Here is a 6,298-nt window from a genome sequence, read left to right as displayed (position 1 = left end):
CTTCTGCCTCACTCTTCCCCCTCCTCAAATGCCACCTCACTGTGCCTCCACCCAATCACCATCAAACCTTTTGTCCACCCCATTCTTCCCTTTCTCCAAGCTATTCTGAAATATCTGGCACACCTTCAACAGCTCTCCCTAACTCTTCCTCCTCTTCCACATCTTACCCTGCCGCTCCCCCCCCCCCCGTTCTGTATCCGATGCCCCCCCTTCCTCTTCTTTAACAGTATGGTCCTCAAACATCCGGGGCCTTCGCTCAAACTTGACTGATATCTCCATACAGGTTGCTTCTGACAAACCAGACGTGATCTGCTTAACAGAAACTTTCCTCCTTCATGATGTTTCTGATTCCATGGTATCTCTCCCAGGTTACTCCATCCTCCGGTATGATAGACCTGAGCCTCGTCCTGGAGGTGGGGTTGCTATCTTGATAAAAAAAACTCTCTTCCTCACTTGCCCTGCACTGCCCTCTCTCCACCTCACCCCCAGAAATACCTTTGGCTACGGCTTCCCCTTCGCTCCCACCTTTTGTTCATATGTGTGTTGTACCGTCCACCAAACAGTGATGACTCCATCTACATCTCGCTGTCTGATAATATGGACCAACTTCTATCTACCCATCCCAACACTCTCTTCCTCATGTGTGGTGATTTCAATTGTCACCATGCCAGTTGGCTAGGTGTGGGTACCACTCTCACCAGCCATGTCTCTTCAGCAAAGGACTTCTGCGACTCACTGGGACTAAACACAATCTGTCAATTTCCCAACCCAGATCTCAGTCAACGGAGCATCTTCTCTTCTGGACTTGGATATGACTAACTTCCCTGAAAATATCTGCTGCCCTTCTTCTGCTCCAATCGGCTCATCTGATCATGTGCTTGTTAAAGTGGACATCTCTCTGACCATTCTCAGAGAGCCTCCTCAGCATCAACGAGTCTGGCATTTCACTCAGGCCAACTGGCACGGTCTTCAAGCAGCCATCAATCATCTGGACTGGTCTCCCATCTCTACCGCCTCTGACATCAACTCATCCTGGGAATTCTTCCAAAGTAAATTGCTCTCTCTCATGCACAGATTTATCCCATCTCGTCTTCAGTTGTCATACCCTTTCTCCCGTCCATGTGGTGAGGCTATTGCCCAGAAACAACTTGCTTTCGTCTCCTGGAAAGCAAATCCAACGGAAGGAAATCTCATTTCCTTTCACAAAGCCCAAAACAAGTGTGTCCACCCTCAGGAGAGCCAGGAAACAATATGTCTCCATTCTCAGGACCGAACTCTCTTACCTGTCTCCCTCTTCCAAATCCTGGTGGCATCTGGTCAAATCTGTTTCTGGTGTTTGTTCCCCCTCCATCCCCTCCCTCACCTAAAACAGCCACACGGCTGACTCCGCACGTGAAAAAGCTGAATGCCTCAACTCTGTGTTTGTCTCTAAATCTTGTGTCCCAAACCCATCCCTCTCTATACCGACCATACCCAGTTGTACCCAGCTGCTCCTGGACTCTGTGTCCTTTCCTCCTGACAAGGGGAAAAGTTTCTGTCAACCCTCGACTCTGATTCTGTAACTGGACCTGACGGCATCAGCCCACGGGTCCTAAAATCCTGTTCTTCCGCTCTTTCACTCCCTCTCTCTGTTCTCTTCACCCTCTCTTTTGCTCAAGGTCATCTGCCATCTGCTTGGAAATCTGCCAACATCACCGCTTTTCACAAAAAAGTTGCAAAAACAGATCCCAGCAACTACAGACCAATCAGCATTCTCCCAATTATCAGCAAAGTCATGGAATCCATCATTGCTTCAGATATGAAATCTTTCCTCTTCTCCTATGGCTTGATCGCTGATCATCAATTTGGTTTCAGACCTGGTCACTCTATTCTGGACATGCTGCTTCTGCTTTCTCAACAATGGATGGAGGTCCTCAATGCCAAACAGGAAATTAGAGCTGTCTCCCTTGACATATCACGTGCCTTCGATACTGTCTGGCACCCGGCTCTGCTCACAAAACTCTCTTATTTTGGTATCCATGGAAATCTCCACGCATGGCTCGCGGACTTCCTCTCTAGTCGGTCAACATGTGGCCCTGAATGAATTCTCTCATTTCCTCTTCCTGTTCAGGCTGGAGTTCCCCAAGGCAATGTTCTGGGCCCTGTGCTTTTTGTGGTCTTCATCAATGATCTCTCTGACTCTCTTGAAAATCCTCTCTATCTCTTTGCTGATGAATCTACTCTCTGTCGCTCCATTCTTCATCCCTCAGATCGGCAGTCTGCAGCCTCCTCACTCTCTCCAGACCTGGACAAAATCACAGACTGGGCAAACAAGTGGAACATGTCTTTCAATCCTGACAAATCTCACACTCTTACGATGTTTCTCCGAAAAGACCGACTGGACAACCCTCCCATCCACTTTCTGAATAATCCTCTCCAAGAAGATCTGGCACTCAAGCTTTTGGGTCTCACTATCTGCCATGATCTTTCCTGGGAAAACCACATTTCAAATCTGGCCTCCAAAGCCAGTCGCCGACTGGGCATCCTCCGTCGTGCGAAGTCCTTCCTTGGCACATCTGAGCTCCTCACCACATACAAGGCTTTCATCCGCAGCTCAATGGAACACTGCTCTCCCCTCTGGGTTGGTGCTCCTGCCTCACACCTAGCCCATCTTCACGCTGTTGAAACCAAAGCATTCAGAATCATTGGAAAAATTCCCGCGATGAAGCTAACTCCAAGGGCCTCTCTCACTCACCGCAGGCAGGTTGGTGGTCTTTCCGTGTTCTACGACTCCTCTCTGGCCTTGCCCCCCCCACCCCCAGCTCTCTCTGGGCTCTGTCCCGCAAATATTCCTACAGGTCACACATGATCTGCCTGCAACCCTCTTATGGCTAAACTGCCAAAATCAAGACTCTCTGCTCACCTTCACTCCTTCATTCCTCTTTTCTCCCGCCTCTGGAACAAACTCCCTCACTCTCTTCAATCCGACTCCACCCTCCAGGTCTTTAAAACAGCTGTTCACCACCATCTCTTATCTTCCCCCATCCAAAACCTTGATCTTTTCTACCCCAGCTAATTTCACCCCAATTCCACTTTTTTGGAATACCAACTTCTGTCCTGGAAGTCCTTGGTGTCGTTGTGTTTTATACTTCTCCCCCCCCTCCCCCCCCCCCACCGCCCCATTCCCACGACTCCTCCCCCCAAGCCCTCTCCCTGCTCTCAAATGTTGTGTTGTGTGCTTCACCTTCTCTCCCCATCTTGTCTTCCGCTCCCTCCTTTTATATATTTTGTTTGTCTGGTTGATTTGTTTGTGAAGTAAATGTTAGCTCTTTCACAAGCCTCGATTCAGTATACAAAAAAAGAAAAAAAAAAAGAAAAAAAAAAGTGTTATTTTATGGATCAACAGTATTGCCCTATTAGTGATACACATTGTTAAATACGCACATGAAACAAAACAAAATGACAAGTAATATAAAGTTGCAGCAGTTTTATTGTCACAGTTGTGTCAGCTTCAAAACATGTACACATATCATGTGCAGCTTCATTTATTGTTCACAGAAAATATCTCGTGTATAAATTTCTACAGAAACATTTCAAACATTACTATATCCATTGTTACTTCGCCAAAAAATAATTTTTATGATTCATTCACCATGTGGAATTAGTTGACGCAATTAGTTGCGATCGCAGTTGACGCACACATGAACGCGTCGTCAGGGCCTTTGTTTGCCCTCTAAGATGGCGCCGCGATTGGTTGTTCGGTGCTTCGTGACGTCAATGCATAAGTTCAATTACTATCGCTGCAGAAATCGCATTTGTTTTTCTTAGATGAACCGGAAATACTTATGACATAGTTCAGATTTTCCCCTTTGACCTCGTCTTCCAACCTTTATTTTCCGACTTCGAGAAGTAGGTGAATTTATTGCCGTAAGTTTGGGTTGTCAAAACCATGCACTGATTTTGATGAAGGTGAGTTTTTATCGTTCTGACACCAATTTGTTGTGTTACTTTATATATGCATCCACATCGTTTTAATATTTAGTTAATTTGAGCCCCGAAACCTTGTTTGTGACGATAATAATAAAACGTGTCGTGGATCGAAATTCCAAAATGTCGTCGCAGTGCATCGTGTGTTCACAGCTCATGCATCTCATGCCATGCATGCAATCACACGTTTGTGTTGTTAATTGCCCCTCACTCTCCTCCCCCACCCACCCACCCCTCACTCCCCAAACTCACTCCCTCCCCCACTCACTCCTCACTCCTCCTCCCCACCCACTCAATGCTCACTTCCTCCCCTCACCCACCCACTCCTCCCACCCACCCCTTCCTCCCACCTCCGCCTACCCACTGCTTACCCCTCCCCACTGCTTACCTCTCCTCCCTCCCACCATTCCCCTCCCCCTCACTGCGTATCACCCCCTTCCTCCCACCCTCCCCCCACTGCCTGCCACCCCTTCCTCCCCTCTCACTGCCACCCCTTCCTCCCCTCTCACTACCACCCCTTCCTCCCCCCTCCCCCCACTGCCTAGCCACTCCTCACTCCCCCCCACCACCCCCTAACCACTCCTCACTCCCTCCCCCCCACTGCCCAACCACGCCTCACTACCTCCCCCAAACTGCCTAACCACTCCTCACTCCTCCCACAATTGTTTGTGAATTAAAGGCAAGTTTATATCGTTATGAAACCAATTGAATATATTAGTTAATATATTTATCCACATCCAGTTTTAATATTTAGTTAATTTGAGCACCGAAATCTTGTGTTTGACCATAATAATACAAAAGGTCACACATTTTTCCTTTGCTTCCATTGATGACAAAGGACCAAAATTGCACGTAATTGGTAAAGGTCAAAATTGCTTTAACTCTCTTAATATTAGACCTAGGACAATGATCTGGGTATCACTTGAATGGTATTTTCATGCTTTACAATGGTACCAGTTGCAAAGGAGTTCCTTGTTTTTGAATTTTTTTGTCACGTACCTAGTATATAGCCTACAGTAGGTAAGTCCTGCATTCTATCCCAATCTATCCAATCAATAATATTAATTTGAATTTTAATTCTAAGCCCAAGATCAAACAACCTAGCCTAGCTAGGCCTAGGCCGACAGATGTTTGCGAGGGCTGCGTACTCGATCGACTGACCATTGTCGGCGAAGCTCTCACTCTACGCAATGCGTATTCATATGAATGCGACTATGTCTATAATGTACAGTGCTGTACCATTACAATTTGAGTACGTCTATAGAATTTGGACCAAAACATTTATAAATGAGAATGTCACTTATAAACTAGAGAGCATATGTTACGTGCTCCTCCCCGACCCCCTGGTTAAATTAATAGCAAGGACCTGTGTAAACTACACAGTAAAAGTTCTGCATGAGAAAAAGGGTTCTAAAGGGTAAATTATAAAGTTGTACATGGTTCTAAAGGGTGCACAGACAGAAGCAAAGCTCATTATAAGGCATAAATTGTACAAAATCGACCTTGAGCTGTGACCTTGACCTTTGACATGCACAGAACAAAATGGAATTTGATTAATCTCCTGCCAAGGCTCATAAAAAAGCAGATTACCATTTTTGAGAAAAAATTGCAAATGTGCAAAGTCAGTCGACAAAAACTCAACAGCCTAATCATTGATACTGTTGTGGAAATGGCTCCTGCTTTATCAACATTACTTCATATAGCTATCTCAGTAGTTCAGGTAATAGAGTAAGCACGAGGTGATAAAGCCATATTGGATGTGCGTCGCTTTATGTTTAGACAGACGATGTCCATCCTCACCAATGTGCGCGTTTAAAAAAGAACCTTTTGAGCCTTTATTTGACATTCTTCCTTCTGGATTCTGTTCTTTCTTATGCATGTAATAGGCCTTGACGTGCTAGTTTGCATGGGAAAGCACTGGCTGGTCTTTGTCCAAGGAAAAGGGGAGGACCGCCCAGGTAACAAATTTGGGTTGGGGGGCGGGGGGGCTCTTGCCCATTAAACAGGACACTAGGACCAATTGTAAGCAAAAGGGGAGGGGCACGGTATATCACCGGTGAGGTGGGGGCCAGAGGCTTTAAGAGCGTCGAGGTAGAGGGGTCGATAGAAGGAGATGTCCGGACTAAACCTGGGAGCCCACCACACCCACACCGAGCCAGCCGTTGCCTCTCTGTACCGACAGCTGTGTGCTGATCGACATGCATCGTCAATCTGCATTGGATCCTGCTGCGTCCTGACAGACAGGAAGGGAATTTTCCCATCTTGTCTGCATCTTATCTGTTGTCGATCTATCATGGAATGACCAAGGCCTTAAGATAAATAAGGTTCCCAA

The sequence above is a fragment of the Myxine glutinosa genome, chromosome 3 (genome assembly GCF_964187855.1).
Source record: "Myxine glutinosa chromosome 3, kmMyxGlut1.1, whole genome shotgun sequence".
In the NCBI taxonomy this organism is placed as follows: Eukaryota; Metazoa; Chordata; class Myxini; order Myxiniformes; family Myxinidae; genus Myxine; species Myxine glutinosa.
This window is presented reverse-complemented; position numbering follows the sequence as displayed.